Here is a 17,001-nt window from a genome sequence, read left to right as displayed (position 1 = left end):
TAAGTTTTTGCTTTTTATACTACTCACAGCAGGCTGGTTAATATGACAACAAATTTTTCGTAGGTCATAACTTCTTCACTTTTCAAAAATACAATTTGTATTTTCACTTTTATGGTATTAAAAACTAGCAGTTACAACAAGTTAACAAGAAATGGCAATTGGACTTTAAAAAATAGTAGATTCATACATCTTTCTCATAGATTTCATTTTACAATTACATTATCAATCGCCACAGGAATGAGAACAAAACCATGGTACCTTCTCATGGTCACTGCCCAGTTGCTAAATGTGTCACTCTGTTCAGTACAGCAATGGTCCACTCCCAACTAAGTACACACAATGGTGGTGTTTGGATCTCCACTTGTTCAATAATAAACATAAAAAATGGCTCTGAGCACTATGTGACTTAACTTCTGAGGTCATCAGTCGCCTAGAACTTAGAACTAATTAAACCTAACTAACCTAAGGACATCACACACATCCATGCCCGAGGTAGGATTCGAACCAGCAAACGTAGCGGTCGCTCGGCTCCAGACTGTAGCGCCTAGAGCCGCTCGGCTACTCCGGCCGGCAATATACATAAAATATGTATTTTGTAATTATTTTGCAAGTCATATTGGGTCAAAACTCCTTAATTTTGCTGCAAAAGCAATATCTATCTCTCATCACTCAAGCAGTGAAGATCGAAATTCGATCATGCTACGAACTGTAATCGAGCTGTACTTAGCCAGGCTTAATATTGCTAATTGCTTGCAGGAAATCAGGCTATTATGTTTTGGAGGAAAATCAATTTTTCGGAAGGGCAAGAACGTTGACAGTACCAGACAACTTAATATTGGTCTTCCCGTTCTCAGTGATCTAATATGCCCCACTGAAAGCCATATAAGGTTCCCAGCACTCATTATGACATTCCGTTTTTCAACTATCAATGAATCATAGAGGTGACAGCTGTATACATGGAATGTAACCTTAGCTGTGGAATTAAAGGGTCAGTATGACGAATTATACAGTGAAGTGGCATAGGTATTGCATTATGAGCCGTCTTTGTGCATTCAAGGTATTCTGGAACTTGGTCAAGCTGCCCTAAACATACATTGAGAAGGCAACATGAATGAGAATGGTTTACAACTGCTTGAATTTTGTGATAAGTACCAGGTGTGTGTCACTCAACAGAATTTAACGGCATGCAAGGCACAATGTTCCCTAGGTGTCCTATCCCTCCAAACACAGCAAGCAACTAGATCTCATTTTAATCAAGAGTAAATGTCTCCACCATTTTCTGCACATGTTCTCTTTTCATTGCACCAATTGCGACACTGATCATATACTAGGAATGACAAAGGTGCACTTCAAGCCCAAAAAGATTCACTCTGCTAAAATATCTAGCAGAGCCAATCTGTAAGAATATAGACCATGCAAGGAGACACAAATTTGGTGACATAGTCCAGAAGGAAGTTTATACCTGGGGCTTAAATGCACACATTTCCAAAGGCGACCAGAGGATCAAGTACTTCTTACCCTTACATGTGACACTATATCTGACAATTTCAAAGTGAAATGCCAAAATAGTTTCCTCTAGAATACTAATATCCTGAAATACTCCCTTGATTCTAGGTATCAGGCAACTACCAACTAGTACTCAAACCATTACATCATCACCCACTGGGACAAAAAAAGCAAAGGCAATAGTACAGCACATCATCTGTAACTGTGGTAACAGTGCTGCAAGAAACTTTGTGCACGTATACAGGAGTTTTTCAACTCTGGGAACATTGGTTGATTGTACCTGGATATCAAAAGGGTCATTGAGCCCACTTAAAAAGAATGCCCTTCATAAGGAGACTAGTGGAACAGTCATCACTGATTATAACAATCAATTACACTGCTGGGTGGAAAAAATACTCCAAACCCTAACAAATGAGTGGTGCAGTGGTTAGTACTCTGGACTTGCACTCAGGTGAATGGTGATTCTAATCCCCATCCGGCTGTCCAGATTTAGGTTTTCTTTGATTTTCCCAAATCGCTCCAGGCTAAAGCCAGTATAGTACCTTTGAATAGGTATGACAGATTTCCTTCTCCATCGTTAAGAGCAATGGGCTTGTGTACCATCTCTAATGACCACATAGGAAAATTGTTTGACATTGAGAGGACAGCTCAATAGAATAATCAGCTTGGTGGCAAATCTGCCAATAGTTTGATCTTCCATGAATATGTGTATGCAACATCATTTAAGTAAATACTGCGATCATGCAACTGAAAACTAACTCATATACACAGTACATTTACGTGTAAGACCATTGAAAAAGTATGCACGACAGCAAGAAGCAGACAACTATTCAGTTCTTTTTTCAAATAGTTGCTGGCAATGTTGAATCTTCAATAGTTGTGTCTGGATGAGAAGAAGGTTAGTGAACATACAATCTTTACAGTGTTTTAATCGTACTAAATCTATTTTGTCTAGTAATCTCCTACCACTTTCAACCATGGTCAGTGATATTTGTAGTCTATTTATTGCAGATCTTCCTGAAAATGTCCAGACTTCCCAGGCGGAGGTTGCAAGTGCAACTACAAGCGTAAGTGTTTAAAATCACTGATCTCCATAGATATTGGCAAGGGGCAGCAAGAGAGGGCAATCATCTCCCCCCCCCCCCTGCCGCAATCATGTAGAGTAGACAGTTTTTAATCATTACAGAGTTATCATACATCATGAATAATCATCTGTTCTCTGTGATATGATAACTTTTTTGTGTCAGCTGTAAAATTTAGTTCTGGGCACATGACATGTCTCAAAGCTAACCAACTCATTTATATCAAAAATAGAAATTTTAGAGTCGTGCTCTGTCCCCCACTGGATAAATTTCTGTGTCTTCCAATGCTGACATCAAAACCTCTTGACTTTTTTGCGGTATGTTAAACGTTATATCAAAAGGTAAACTTAGAAACTATAGCCACAGAATGAGGATAAACGCATAAAACAAAGTAAAACAGTAATTGAGTGGACTGATGAAGGAAGATAATAGAGAGGAAGTGTGTCAAATGGCAGGTCAGAAAAACGAATCTACAAGCATTATTACATGATTCGATAACTTCCATATATGAATAATAGCAGTCATAAATTAGAGACAATGATGTGCTGTGCTGGTTAAATGTCATGAATTTCAATTTACTTGTGAATTGTTTACCCCAGTAATGAAATGACAAAAGAGAAATAGGAAGAAAAAAGAAATCATGCATATTCTGTCTTCCTTCATATTCAGCTGTATAGTACCAGGTGAGCAAAAGACTCCAGATGTAATGGCAGGGAGTCCACACTCAATCGGCTGTACGTAGAGTGGGGGAGTGCCACAAGATGGCAGCAGCAGCTGTTGCCAGTGGCAAGCGAAGGTCTATATAGGGGAGGTCTGGACACCAATGTTCCCTATCGATCCGCCGTATTCGGGCTAGAGCAGACGATGGAGTGTAATGTCGCTAGGGGAGACAGCAGTGGCTTTTGGGAATTACCACCATTCTGAAGCTAGTTTGCATACCTGTAACTTTCAGATCAGAAAATATCTTTTTAAGCTTAAAATCAAGATGTTGATTGTGCATGAGTCTGAAATCGCCAATTAACACACAAAATACTGTGGCATCAAACTGCAAGGAAAGATCCATACCAGCCTGCTAGACTATTTGAAGTAAATAAACACCTCATTATTGATTGGTTAACAGTAAATATATATACGGGTATAACGTTATTCAGCAACTAGGGAATGGATTCCTTTACAGTGCATAGAATTTTTGTTTGCCTAGTAAGCTATGACTACACTGCATCATTCAAGAGTGGTTTGAACATCACACATTTATATGTTATCAGTGGTGTCCGATGTGTCCGAGATGTCTGAAAGAACAGGCACCACTCATATAGACGTATGTGCTGTGAAGGCTAATATGCTCATTCAGTGCAGGACACTATACTCGATCTCATGTGGACTTCATGTGATGCGCCGAGCTAACACAGGAGAAAGGGGTAGGGGACGTTACTTAGATACTGTGCAGCAAAGAGAATTTGGATTGATGAGGGAGTTGTTCTGGGGTAGTGCGTGCAGTTGTGTATAACCACTGTGCCAAGTTGTTGACTAATGTAGGCGTTTCCGACCGAAACGCCGTATTCTGTCTGTTTACATATGTCTGTGTTTGAATAAACATGCCTATACCGGTTGCTTGGCGCTTCAGAGTATGATGCTGTTATAGCTAGGACATGTATTTTCTTTTTTTCACAAGTAGCTGAAACTTTTACCCGTATTACAGGAAAAATAAAATGCCGTGATTTCAGCGTAGGATTTATGGATGTTACCATGTTATTCGTTTTATATTTCCGGTAGCAACAAGGAAACTTAAAAACTGTAGTTCATTGTTTATTTTACACTCTAGGATATAATAAGCACATATACATAAACATTTTATCTGTTATTACTTTTATGTTGTAATTTCATGTACTGAGACTTTCCATGACCATTTGGACCTCAATTTTGTGCTACAGAACTAGATGTGTAAAATAATAAAAATAAAAATACACCAGTAAATATATCTGAAAAATTACATCATTGCGCAGCATATAGTTCATTTGGTAGAACAAAGATTTAAATAGGTAAAAAATGCTAAAATGGGCCACATTTAAACTTCAAATCATACATGACGTTTTAGTTTATTATTTCTTTACTACTGACTATTCGCATCACACTTTGCAGACAGTATGCACAAGTACCACTGAACGTATCCACAGAAGTATTTTACTGTACAGCACAGAGCTCATGAGAAATTATGTCAAACGCTGACATGCGTAAAAACTACCTTTTGCTTCAAGCAGACCGCAGATTACTAATACTGTATTTATCCAGTGTCTCATAATGAAAGGACTTACAGACTTCCAAAGAACTTTGAGCATATTTTCAAACCTTTTCTAAACTTTTTCTTACATACCTAAAGTCAAATATTTAACACATTAACTCTGATATATGAAGCTGTTTTATACATTGGTGTTTGATTCTTTAAGGAATACGAGGTTTACTGGTACTTATACAAACGTTAATTGTGGTAGTCCCATTTCACATTCTCCAAGCCAACATAAATTAGGCCTGTAGTATCGGACGCCATATCCAAGACATGCACTGGAATACACCTGACTCGTCTCATTCATAGACATGCATTGGAATACAGCTGACCTCTCTCATTCATAAAGTTTTCCACTCATGCTGCTAGAGGCTCTCGTAGTAAAAAAAGAAGCGGCATTTATTGATTGACTAGCCATGAAAGTACAATTCATAAAAAATCGTTTACAACTTTTAAAGAAACAGAAATAAGATTAATTAATAAAATGGGAACTGAGGCATCATTAGGAACAAATATACAGTCTGGAAAAGAATGGCGGGGGAATATTGAAACGAACAGTAGCTTGCATGAAGTCTCTAATTACACAATATGGTACATACATGCTGTGTGGTCATGTTGAAAATGTTCAAGGACATAAAAATTTTGGAAATCTATCATTATCTTTACTGAATATTGTAGCTCTGTTTTATTCACTACTAGCAAATCGTCTTAAAAAAAGAGTTGCGGAAACGCCAAACTCTGTCACATATCTGTCACCACAAATTCAAAATGAATTCATTCATCTTCTGGTATCCACAGTTCGAAATCGAATAAAAGAAGTAAATATTATCGACTTTTATTTGATTTGACTCCTGATACGACTGCTTGCGCACAAATATCAAGTATTTAGAAATGTATGCAGTGATTTTACCAATAGAAAAATTCATATCAACGAATCTTTAGTGGCGTACGTTGAAATACACGTTAAACATTCATCCTCAATTTAGAAAAATTTAGTTCCAATCAGATGATGTTAAACTGTAGATCATAATGCTATAACAACAGTGCTGTAACATCAGGTCATATATCTGACATTCAACAAAGAAGTATGAAAAGAATAATAAAGCACTATTTGCAAATTGTGATAACCATTCCTTGAATTTAGTAGGAGTTGCTGTAGGTAAGATAGAGCCAATCATTGTAACAAGTTTTGGAATAATTGAAAAAAATATATATATCTTTTTTCATGTACGACATTATGGTGGCTATTATTATAAATGCTTTAAAGAAATCTGTTAAATATTAATTTGAAACATGATGGAGTGCCAGGGCACAAATGGTTAGTATTATTGTCAGTGGGCTGGGAGAGTTAGTAGAACTGTTAGAAAAACTAGTACAGGATAGCACTACCCAAGTGATACCAGAAGTGAAGCTACAATTTTATTGCAAAATACACTTAATTATAGTGTCATGGCTTTAGTCCATTTCTGGAATGAGATCTTGAGGAGAATGGAAAGAGTGCATTTCAGATTACAAGATCCTAAAATGAATTTTTGGGATGTATTCCATGATCTGAACTTGCAGGTATTTGAGCAAGTTTTGTGAATAGGCAATAGAAAAGGCTAAATCTCTGTGTAAAAAATGATATATTGATGTAACAGTGTGTTGGAAGAGGCTGAAAAATTCTTGGAGAAATGGCTAGCAGTTTTGATCTTTCTGCAGAAAGTAAATTTCTCACTTTATGAAATGAGTTCCTCATCATCTGCAGTAAGAAATAAGTACATGATTTACACGACTAAGTGATTTTAATTACAAATTTTGATTTTTATCGACACTGAAAATTTATAAAATAAGGCTAATGATGATGACAGCCTTGGAAAGAATTGTACAAATTTTAATGGACTGAAATCCCATGTCGAAATATGTGACTACAAGATGTTACTCTGCAGTATAAAAGACACTGAACCTGAAGAGCTTCTTACCATTATAACTGCACATTGAGAAAATGTTTCTGCGAACCTGAGAGAAGCATTTCAAATAGTCCTTAGCATTTCCATATTAACTCAGAGTAAACATTTGTTCATCATATTAAAACTAATTTTCACGTATCTATGATGGGACAAGATTGCCTAAGTAACCTAGTATCTCGATTCCTCAAGCAGTTTCTCTGGTATACACAGCCAACCAGAGTTCATTGTTTTGCTCTGAATTCTAATAACTCATTGTTGCACTGCTGGCAGTTCCACCTATCTTCAAATTAAACCTCTGTTAGTCACCTGTAATTTTTTTGTGACCAGGCATTGGAAAATTTTCCAGTTTATTTTTTTCTGTGCTCTATTCGGTGTACAGATTCAACCAAGTGACTGGAATGTAAGTAAACATGTTTCTGTTAATTATATGTACCACCGTTTTTATGAGTTAAAGTCTTTCATTATGTTTCATTTTTATTTATACTCTTAGGGCCCATTTCAAGAAAGGCTTCTCAGGGGAGAAAACGAAAAGTTTCTCAGTGATGACAGTGAGTATCCTGAATATGACAGGTCTGAGAGAAGGAAAAAGAAATACTAGTTACTGATCAAAACTGTGAATCAAATGTGGCAAAGGATCCATTAGAGGGAAATGTCATCTTATGAAGAAAAAGAAGTAGTTTGTGATTTTAGTTGTGGTTAAGATGGTAAAAGTAAGTGGTCCTAGGTAAGTGTAGCCCTCAAAAAAGTTCATCTGTAGAAGTCTACTAAGAGTATTACAGAAGAAGTGACAGCGTTCAACAAGATTAGTGAGAATTAGATTGATTCACTTGTGGAATATACTAATTTACCTATTAGAAATTCATAGAACAACTATTCTAGTGGGAGGGATGTGGAGAAGACTTCCAAGGTTGAAGAGTGGAAATAAAACAAATGTTTAAGAACTTTGATTATTCTTAGAGGTGTGTGTTATACACATGATTGTTACTCTTCAGAATGATGAAATTTAATGATATAACACAAAGGCATGAGCAACATCAACTAGCAGCGATCAGTTCATATTTGGTGAGTTTGTAACCGTAGATGGGTTCGTTTGTTCATTATATACCAAACAAACCAAACAAGTATGGCTCGAAACTCTTTGGTGTTTGTGATGTCAAAACATTCTGTAAAGCATCAATTGAGCTATATTGTGGAATACAACCAGATGGCTCTTACAACGTATGAAATAAACCGTATGATTTTGTGCATCGACTTGCAGGAAATCTGAATGGATCCAGCCGAATCTTATTTTTGGTAACTGGTATACCAGTTATGCATTGACACACACACTTTTGCAGAAACACGTCATTTGCATCCGAACTGTGAAGGAAAATAAAACCGAAATCCATCTATGATTTCTACCAATGAAATCCATGAACATTGTGTCTTTGCTGTTTGCATACCCAAAAGATATCACAATGGTAACAGTAAAAAAAAATGTTGTTCTGCTTAGCACCATGCACAGTGAAAGCACAGTTAATGAAGGAAACAATAAATCACACATTGTCATGGACTACAGCATGACAAATGGGAGGGTTGCCACAGTCGAATAGATGTACAGCAAATACAGTGAGGCTCGTGTGACAAGAAGATTGACAATGGCAGAATGGTTCACTTTAATGTATAGCGCTGGCTTCAGGCCCAAAATAGTCAAATCCAAGAGAATGAAGGAGGAAATTTCTTATGCATTTGTTTCGATAACTTATGAAAGATCATTTAGTTGCAAGATCTCTCATTCTATTGCTTTCAAAAGATCTCAAAATATTTTTGGCACCTTACAAATTGGAAGAACCTTGAGAGCTGGAAGAGCCTCCCAACAGAAAGAGGAATCACGCCATTACATGTGAAAAAAAATTTTTACCACATTTCGTTGCGGTCAGTGTAAGATATTAGTATACAAAAGCATTCTTCCATTGCCTGTGTTAAGTGTGGAGGAGTGTGGATGAATTGCAGTAAGAGGATGAGCAAAATTTTTGTACATAATAAGAATGTCATGACATCTAATAATTAAACTGAGTATAATACAATAAGTGCTGTACAAGTAGCATATACTGCGAAATAAATGAATGCCAAGTGTGATGTGAGATTATTGTGTGTGTTCGGAATTTGTTAAATTAGAGATTAGGATACTTTTACTAGATTTTGTAACTATCTATTTAGAGCAAATAAAGTTTAAGTATCAAAATAATTGCTTACACATATAAAAAGCAAAATAATATTACTTTTTTCAATAACAAGCATGGTAAGGCAATATTTATCGTGCCTCTAAAGAACGCAATAGCTGGTTGACAGATGAACCATGTGACTACCAACATTACAAAAATTGACGCGACCGCTTCAGGGTTAAGCATGGAAAGAGAAGAATTTGATATGACCGACTTATATAAACTTCTTTTGTTGTTTAAAAATTGTGTAAAAAATATTATCCTTTTAATTAACTGTAAATGGTAGTATATCCAATTATTCCACTGACAAACATTTCTGAATCCAATCCTAGTTCTGATTTTTTAACTTGATTTTTGTCTCAGATTTAAAGCCTAACCTGAGCATGTGTCGCTATCCCAAAACACAGAACACTATTTTGTAGAAGTTAGCGAGATAATGGCTGTTTGTAATATACGAGGGTTACTCCAAAAGAAATGCACACAATTTTTTTAAATCCATCTTTTATTCTACTTGTTTGAAAGTTTTACAATATGTAGATACACCCTTTAGGAACACTATTTTCATTTCTACACAATTTCCATCCCTATCAACTGCCTTACGCCATCTTGGAACCAGCGGCTGTATACCTACACAGTAAAATTCTGGACCAACCTGTTGGAGCCACTGTTTGGCAGCGTGCACAAGGGAGTCATCATCTTCAAACCTTGCTCCACGAAGAGAGTCTTTCAGTTTCCCGAAGAGATGATAGTCACATAGAGCCAGGTCAGGACTTTAAGGCAGGTGTTTTAGTGTTGCCCATCCGAGTTTTGTGATCGCTTCCATGGTTTTTTGACTGACATCTGGCCGTGCATTGCCGTGCAACAGCAAAACATCCTGCTTTTGCCGATGTGGTCGAGCTTGACGTTTCTTCAGTGTCGTCACATATGCATCAGAATTTATGGTGGTTCCACTTGGCATGATGTCCACAAGCAAGAGTCCTTTGGAATCGAAAAGCACCGTAGCCATAACTTTTCCAGCAGAAGGTATGGTTTTGAATTTTTTTTTCTTGGGTGAATTTGCATTATGCCACTCCATTTATTGCCTCTGTGTCTCTGGTGAATGATGATGGAGCCATGTTTCATCACCTGTCACAGTTCTTCCGAGAAATTCATCTCCACCATTCTCGTACTGTTCCAAAAGTTCGCTGCATACCGGTTTCTTGTTTCTTTGTGAGCCACTGTCAACATCTTGGGAACCCACCTGGCACAAACCTTTTTTTAACACCAACACTTTCAGTATTCTGCAAACACTTCCTCCCCTATCCCAACGTAGCGTGACAATTCGTTCACTGTGATGCGTCTGTCAACAGTCACCAATTCATCATTAACTCTCTGCACACTGTCTGGAGTGTGTGCAGTACGAGGCCTGACGCTGCGAGGACAATCCTCAATATTGCTGCGCCCGCTTTCATCACGTAACCTGCTTGCCCACTGACTAACTGGACTGCGATCTACAGCAGCATCCCCATACACCTTCTTCAACCTCTTCTGAATGTTTCCCACTGTCTCGTTTTCACAGCACAGGAATTCTATGACAGCATGTTACTTCTGACGAACGTCAAGTGTAGCAGTCATCTTCAAGACATGCTGTGACGGCGCCACTCACGGGAACAGGTTGAACTAAGTTTGAAAACAAATGGGAAGGATGTATCTACACACTGTAAAACTTTCACACATGCAGAATGCAAACTGTATTTTTACAAAAATAGTGTGCATTTCTTAGGAGTGACCCTCGTATTATAGATATTTTAATGTAGGTAGTACATTATATTATTATTTGTATTATACCAAGTTATGGCAATGAAGTGGCTGGGAGCTTTATTTGGCGCAAACTGCATGAATTTGTAGAATGATAAGCTAAGACAATATTTTCCCAGAGTAACGCTGTCATTTTAGATTCAGTGTGTGAACACAAGCCTCCAAATGACTCCCAGTCTGCACCATGAGATTCTTCCACATCGTAAATCTCTGATTTTGATGTTCTTGCACAAGTGTGGTTTGAAAAGTTCTCGAAACCGAATAGAAAAAAGTACTTACATCACTGAAACTTTATTTTTCAATGTAGTCTCCTTTTAGATTAATGCACTTGGTCCAACGATGTTCCAGTGCCTTGATTCCATCTCGAAAATGAATTTCCTCCAGGCATGCAAAATAGTTGTCAATTCTGGCCATCAATTCCTCGTTTGAAATTAAGCTTCGTCCACCAAGAAAAATTTTCAGTTTTGGAAGAGATAGAAGTCTGATGGAGCCATATCAGGTGAATAAGGCGGCTGTGGCAACAGCTCATGCCTTATTTCGTATAATTTTGCCATAGCGATGCCATGTGTGTGTGGGCGCGTGTTGTCTTGATGGGAGAGTAGTCTTTTCCTTGCTAAACCTAGCCTTTCTTCGCGTATCTTTTGTTGCAGTTTGTTCTGGAGGTTAGCATAGTATTCTCCAGTATTTGTTTGGCCAGTGGGGAGATAATCTACAAACAGAATCCCCTTCACATCCCAGAACCGATGCCACGACTTTTCCCACCGAAGGAATTGAGAATTAGCATGTTTCCACTACTTTGTTGTTTTGTGTCTGAGGTATAGTAGAGGACTCAAGTTTCATCTGTGGTCACAAACCTGCGCACGAAAGTTGTTCGTTTCTCCGAAAACGGGCCAAACGTTCTGATATGTCTATCCTCATGCGTTTTTTATCCAGCGTCAAGAGTAGCGACACCCAACCTGCAGATAATTTTTTCATTTCTAATTCTTGAGCTAAAATGTTATGTACGCGTACAGATGACGTCTGGCAAGTGTGAGCAATTTCACGCACTTTCAATCGGTGACCCTCCGTGACCATTTTGTGCACTTTCATTTCTGGAGCAGTGATAGATGTTGGCCGACCACTGCGCAGAATATCATCTAAGCTCTCCCGACCAAATTTAAATTCATTTGTCCATTTGGCAACAGTTGAATATGAAGGAGCAGAATCCCCCAGTGTAGTCTGGAAATCTGCACGAATATCCTTTGCTTTCATACCTTTCTTTATGAAGGACTTAATCACTACTCGAATCTCTATTTTTTCCGTCTTCGGAAATCACTACTGGGGAACAATAACAGAGCCACGTCACCGCCTCAGCTCTCTTGCAAGAGCACTGACGTGGCACATGTTTACATGCAATAGTCCAATGAATACCATGTGAATCGTAGTGATTCAGAGAACTTTTCTAACCACCCTCGTATTGATCTTTATTCGTATTTAGCAGTGACTGCCTTACTGTAATGTCATTGAGACTGAATCCTTCGTGAAAGCCATTAACAAATGTAATGTGTCTGACCACTCGTGATTTTATCAGTGTTCTCTTCTTAATTGAACTCTGTTTTTCGTCGAGATCCGTGATTAAGGATCTTAGCACTTAGGATAACAGATTAAGGGAACAGTTGCTTACAGAGCAGCAGGCCAGCGACGCATGTGCCTCCCTGGCTGGGCTGTGGCCTCCGACAGTGCGAGGAGGCGTCGTGTGGTCGCAGGTGGCGGACTGATTCGCGACGCCTCCTGGCCCGAGGCGTGGATCTCGCTGGTTCAGTGCCCTGGACAGCTCCACTGTGGACGTGCGGGAAAATTTCACAACGTCTGCTACTCTCAGTTTATCACACACACAATGCCACAGTAACCGGATGGTCTTAATTCGCGGTCAAGCACGTATGCGCGATAATCCTTCACTGACTGGTGCTTTCCACAGTCCAGACCAATGCTTACATTTGTTGCAAAGGAAAATCATTGAAAATAAAGTACGTTGTTGGGAACAGTAGACTATATTTTTTTTTTTTTGTGGTTTTAGGGCGCACAACTTCAATGGTCATTAGCGCCCTGACTACTCTAAAAATGCACCGCGAGGCACAAGTTGACAACAACAACTAAAAGGGAAAACACGCTAAAAGAGACTGACAGGCATAGGATTAAAAAACAAAATCAAATGTCCTTAGCGAGGTTGGTCAAATTGATAAAACAAAGAACACGAGCAGCTGCTCGTGGGTCATCCGCTAAAATGTCATCGAAAGTATTAGGCAGGTTAAGATCGAGGCGCAGTTGGTTAAGATCGGGACAGGACATTAAAATGTGTCTAACCGTCAGCAAGTGCCCACATGGGCAGAACGGCGCCGGCGCAGCCGTCAGCAGATGGCGATGGCTGAACCGGCAGTGTCCAATCCTTAACCTTGCTAAAACGACCTCCTCCCGCCGAGAAGGGCGTGAGGAGGACGTCCAAGCCACGGGAAGAGGTTTTAAGGCCCGAAGCTTGTTGTCGGTAAGTGCAGCCCAATCGGCATGCCACAGCGACACAACGCGCCGACAAATGACCCTGCTAAAATCGGACGAAGGGACACAACAAGAAGCTGTCCGAGGCTGGAGGACCGCTGCCTTGGCCGCGGCATCTGCAGCTTCGTTCCCGGGCACACCGACCGACGGGCACACCGACCGACGGGCACACCGACCGACGGGCACACCGACCGACGGGCACACCGACCGACGGGCACACCGACCGACGGGCACACCGACCGACGGGCACACCGACCGACGGGCACACCGACCGACGGGCACACCGACCGACGGGCACACCGACCGACGGGCACACCGACCGACGGGCACACCGACCGACGGGCACACCGACCGACGGGCACACCGACCGACGGGCACACCGACCGACGGGCACACCGACCGACGGGCACACCGACCGACGGGCACACCGACCGACGGGCACACCGACCGACGGGCACACCGACCGACGGGCACACCGACCGACGGGCACACCGACCGACGGGCACACCGACCGACGGGCACACCGACCGACGGGCACACCGACCGACGGGCACACCGACCGACGGGCACACCGACCGACGGGCACACCGACCGACGGGCACACCGACCGACGGGCACACCGACCGACGGGCACACCGACCGACGGGCACACCGACCGACGGGCACACCGACCGACGGGCACACCGACCGACGGGCACACCGACCGACGGGCACACCGACCGACGGGCACACCGACCGACGGGCACACCGACCGACGGGCACACCGACCGACGGGCACACCGACCGACGGGCACACCGACCGACGGGCACACCGACCGACGGGCACACCGACCGACGGGCACACCGACCGACGGGCACACCGACCGACGGGCACACCGACCGACGGGCACACCGACCGACGGGCACACCGACCGACGGGCACACCGACCGACGGGCACACCGACCGACGGGCACACCGACCGACGGGCACACCGACCGACGGGCACACCGACCGACGGGCACACCGACCGACGGGCACACCGACCGACGGGCACACCGACCGACGGGCACACCGACCGACGGGCACACCGACCGACGGGCACACCGACCGACGGGCACACCGACCGACGGGCACACCGACCGACGGGCACACCGACCGACGGGCACACCGACCGACGGGCACACCGACCGACGGGCACACCGACCGACGGGCACACCGACCGACGGGCACACCGACCGACGGGCACACCGACCGACGGGCACACCGACCGACGGGCACACCGACCGACGGGCACACCGACCGACGGGCACACCGACCGACGGGCACACCGACCGACGGGCACACCGACCGACGGGCACACCGACCGACGGGCACACCGACCGACGGGCACACCGACCGACGGGCACACCGACCGACGGGCACACCGACCGACGGGCACACCGACCGACGGGCACACCGACCGACGGGCACACCGACCGACGGGCACACCGACCGACGGGCACACCGACCGACGGGCACACCGACCGACGGGCACACCGACCGACGGGCACACCGACCGACGGGCACACCGACCGACGGGCACACCGACCGACGGGCACACCGACCGACGGGCACACCGACCGACGGGCACACCGACCGACGGGCACACCGACCGACGGGCACACCGACCGACGGGCACACCGACCGACGGGCACACCGACCGACGGGCACACCGACCGACGGGCACACCGACCGACGGGCACACCGACCGACGGGCACACCGACCGACGGGCACACCGACCGACGGGCACACCGACCGACGGGCACACCGACCGACGGGCACACCGACCGACGGGCACACCGACCGACGGGCACACCGACCGACGGGCACACCGACCGACGGGCACACCGACCGACGGGCACACCGACCGACGGGCACACCGACCGACGGGCACACCGACCGACGGGCACACCGACCGACGGGCACACCGACCGACGGGCACACCGACCGACGGGCACACCGACCGACGGGCACACCGACCGACGGGCACACCGACCGACGGGCACACCGACCGACGGGCACACCGACCGACGGGCACACCGACCGACGGGCACACCGACCGACGGGCACACCGACCGACGGGCACACCGACCGACGGGCACACCGACCGACGGGCACACCGACCGACGGGCACACCGACCGACGGGCACACCGACCGACGGGCACACCGACCGACGGGCACACCGACCGACGGGCACACCGACCGACGGGCACACCGACCGACGGGCACACCGACCGACGGGCACACCGACCGACGGGCACACCGACCGACGGGCACACCGACCGACGGGCACACCGACCGACGGGCACACCGACCGACGGGCACACCGACCGACGGGCACACCGACCGACGGGCACACCGACCGACGGGCACACCGACCGACGGGCACACCGACCGACGGGCACACCGACCGACGGGCACACCGACCGACGGGCACACCGACCGACGGGCACAACACCACTGAACGACTGGACCGTTCCAGGGCATAGATGGACTCCTGGATGACGATGGTAGCACTGGTTGATAGCATGTAGGATGCTCAAGGAGAGAATACACAGAAGAAACGACTCCCTCGGCAAGAACAGATGTGCTCAAGAGCACGAGATACAGGCACCAGCTTGGTAGTGAAAACACTGCAGTCACTGGACAAGGAATGCTGTGGAATATGTCCTCCATGTTCAAATGTGAAGCCAACGTGATCAGCCATCGAGCCATCAGTTAAACCACTTCATGGCCTCTGTACGTGTCAAGAATCGAGAGGAAGTGGCAGAGAGATGTGAGGGTTAACGGAGTGCTTATGGCCACGTAAAAGTTCCAGGTAAGGAAAGGACTCCACTGAAGAAAGAAGGGATCAGACACGAATGACAATTGGAAGCCCTGGCCTGGGCTGCCAATGTGGGAGAAACTGCTGTGTGTGGGAAAATTAGATAGTAATTCAGATGTGTAGGAGAACTATGAACGTGTGCAACGTAACTGGCCAGCTGTTGTAAATACCTAATCTCCAACACCCACAAACACACCATACATCCCAGCAGCTTACAAAGAACATTGGTGAGGCTGACAGGCTGATAGCAGTGCTCGGCAAAGTGCTCGGCAAAGTGCTCGGCAAAGTGCTCGGCAAAGTGCTCGGCAAAGTGCTCGGCAAAGTGCTCGGCAAAGTGCTCGGCAAAGTGCTCGGCAAAGTGCTCGGCAAAGTGCTCGGCAAAGTGCTCGGCAAAGTGCTCGGCAAAGTGCTCGGCAAAGTGCTCGGCAAAGTGCTCGGCAAAGTGCTCGGCAAAGTGCTCGGCAAAGTGCTCGGCAAAGTGCTCGGCAAAGTGCTCGGCAAAGTGCTCGGCAAAGTGCTCGGCAAAGTGCTCGGCAAAGTGCTCGGCAAAGTGCTCGGCAAAGTGCTCGGCAAAGTGCTCGGCAAAGTGCTCGGCAAAGTGCTCGGCAAAGTGCTCGGCAAAGTGCTCGGCAAAGTGCTCGGCAAAGTGCTCGGCAAAGTGCTCGGAAATCGTGATTGCATCAGTAGATAACAGCATTTATGTCAACACCAGTAACCCCTTTTGTGGTCTGTTACACGAATACACGTTTGATCCTTGTCCAGTGATGTATGCTATGCAATGGTAGAGATGTATCTCTCCCAACAC

This window comes from Schistocerca cancellata, chromosome 11, assembly GCF_023864275.1.
Source record: "Schistocerca cancellata isolate TAMUIC-IGC-003103 chromosome 11, iqSchCanc2.1, whole genome shotgun sequence".
NCBI lineage: Eukaryota > Metazoa > Arthropoda > Insecta > Orthoptera > Acrididae > Schistocerca > Schistocerca cancellata.
The sequence above is the reverse complement of the archived record's forward strand: the minus strand, read 5'-3'. Positions refer to the sequence as shown.